A 2,500-nucleotide genomic window follows, 5' to 3' on the forward strand; every position below is an offset into this window, starting at 1 on the left:
CGCCTCGCCCGCCTCGCCCTCTCCAGGTACCTAGCGCGTCCCGGCGCGGAGGTTTAAAGACCCTCGGGGGAGTCGCCCGTCCGCCTTGGGGTCGGGGCGGTCGGGCCCGTGGGGACGTGGGAGGTCCGTCCCTCGTCCCACGGACTCCGCCTCCACCGGGCCGGGGCGCCGCGCCACGTCGCCGACCGCCGCCGCCGCCGCCGTGTCCGTCGGGTGGGGCCTCACCCGGCGGGCCCGTCGGACGGCCGGTGGCCGCGTGGTGGCGCGTCCCCGCGGGAGGCGGGAACCCCCGGGCGCCTGTGGGGTGTCCGAGCCGGCACGCGCGGTGTCGGTGCCGGCTGCGCCCCGTTGTGAAACCTTCCCGACCCTCCGGTCTGATTTCTCTCTGACTCGGCCGGCCCGAGGCGACCCCCCCCTCTCACCCTCCCGGGGTGGGTGGGGGCGGGAGACGTGCCGTGCCACAGAACCGAAGGCAGAAGAAACTTCTCGTACGACTCTTAGCGGTGGATCACTCGGCTCGTGCGTCGATGAAGAACGCAGCTAGCTGCGAGAATTAATGTGAATTGCAGGACACATTGATCATCGACACTTCGAACGCACTTGCGGCCCCGGGTTCCTCCCGGGGCTACGCCTGTCTGAGCGTCGCTTGACGATCAATCGCGCCCCCCCGGGTGTGTGCCCGCGGGGTCGCGCGGCTGGGGGTTTCCTCGCAGGGCCGTGGTGCCCTCCGTCCCCCTAAGTGCAGACACGGCGCCTCTGCCCTCGCGCCGTCTGTCCCTCCTCCGGCCGGTCCCGCCCCCGCGCCCGGGAGGGTGCGGGGGCGGGCGGCGGCGGCGGCAGGCGGCGTCGAGGCCCGGGAGGTGCCGCCCGCGAAAGGGAAGGGAGAAAACGGGGGAGGGGGAGCTCGCGCGTGGCCGAGGCCGCGGCCGCGGCCGCGGCCGCCGCGTTCCCACCGGGAGCCCCTCCTCGCGCCGCAAGCGTTCTCCGGGGCGCGTGCCCGGGTGCGTCGCGGTGGTGCCGGGGTGGGTGGGGGCGGTTAGGGCCTCCGCGCCGCGCCGCCCCCACCCTCCCGTCGCGCCACCGCGGCCCCCGCCTCGCCCCGTCGGGACGGGCGGCTCCTCGCCGTGGCCGAGGCGCGCGCGCGGCCGCGCCCCGGGGATGCGTGCCCCGGCGGCGACCCGCGGGACGCCGCGGCGTCGCCCGCCGCTGCGCGCTTTCCCCCGGGCTGCGTCCGCGGCTGCGCTTCGTGCCCCTGGGCCCCCGGGGCGGCGTTCTTCGGGGGCGCCGCCGCCGCGCGTCCGTCGCCCGTCGCCCGTCGTGGGCGTCTCGTGGCCGTGCGGAGGACGGGTGGGAGCGGAGCGGAGCGGCTCGCGCCGGTGCGGTTGGCGTCGCGTGGTGGGGCAAGGGGCCCTGACGGTCGCCGCGGGGCGGCCGCCGGGCTTCTTCGGACCCGCCCGCCTCACGACCGACCGACCGGCGGCTGCCGCCGCCGCCCCCCTCTACCCTCCTCCCCGGCACGACGACGCCTCCGGCCTGGGCCCGGCGTCGCGCGCGCGCGCGGCTTCCCCTCTCGCCGCCTGCCCGTCCCGTGCCACGTCGCCGGCTCGTGCTCCCGTCCCCGTCCCGTCCGCCTCCCTTCTTCCTTCCGCCCTTCCGCCCTCCCGCCCGAACCCCGTGTTCGGGCGTGGGTGGGTGGGTGGGTGGGTCGGTTGAGGGGGAGGGGGACCGGGCGGTCGACCGCGGTTCGGCGCCTCGCTGGCGCGCGGCCCCTCTCCCGCCGTCCCGCCCTCTCCCGCTTCGCGGGCACCTTCTCCGTCCCCTCCGAGCCGCGACCTCAGATCAGACGTGGCGACCCGCTGAATTTAAGCATATTAGTCAGCGGAGGAAAAGAAACTAACCAGGATTCCCTCAGTAACGGCGAGTGAACAGGGAAGAGCCCAGCGCCGAATCCCCGCCCCGCGGTGGGGCGCGGGACATGTGGCGTACGGAAGCCCCACTCCCCGGCGCCGCTCGTGGGGGGCCCAAGTCCTTCTGATCGAGGCCCAGCCCGTGGACGGTGTGAGGCCGGTAGCGGCCCCCGGCGCGCCGGGCCCGGGGCTTCCCGGAGTCGGGTTGCTTGGGAATGCAGCCCAAAGCGGGTGGTAAACTCCATCTAAGGCTAAATACCGGCACGAGACCGATAGTCAACAAGTACCGTAAGGGAAAGTTGAAAAGAACTTTGAAGAGAGAGTTCAAGAGGGCGTGAAACCGTTAAGAGGTAAACGGGTGGGGTCCGCGCAGTCCGCCCGGAGGATTCAACCCGGCGGCGTGGTCCGGCCGTGCCGGCGGTCCGGCGGATCTTTCCCGCTCCCCGTTCCTCCCGACCCCCTTCCCCCGTCCTCCCCTCCGGCCCTCTCTGCCCCCCCGGGCCTCGCCGCGCCCTCCCTCGCGGGTCGGGTGTTGGCGGGGCGCGGGGGGTGTGGGGGTCGCGGGGGCGGGCGGGCGGGGCCGGGGGTGGGGC

At 75.2% G+C, this 2,500-nt stretch overlaps 1 non-coding gene across 1 annotated transcript; it reads left to right on the top strand.

Annotated features, from left to right (window-relative positions):
• Positions 1-492: 492 nt before the first annotated feature.
• On the top strand, positions 493-645 carry LOC141576623 (5.8S ribosomal RNA). Its single transcript, XR_012505042.1, has one exon. It is a non-coding gene; the product is annotated as a 5.8S ribosomal RNA (ribosomal RNA).
• Positions 646-2,500: the final 1,855 nt, after the last annotated feature.

The sequence above is a fragment of the Camelus bactrianus genome, unplaced genomic scaffold (assembly GCF_048773025.1).
Source record: "Camelus bactrianus isolate YW-2024 breed Bactrian camel unplaced genomic scaffold, ASM4877302v1 HiC_scaffold_149, whole genome shotgun sequence".
In the NCBI taxonomy this organism is placed as follows: domain Eukaryota; kingdom Metazoa; phylum Chordata; class Mammalia; order Artiodactyla; family Camelidae; genus Camelus; species Camelus bactrianus.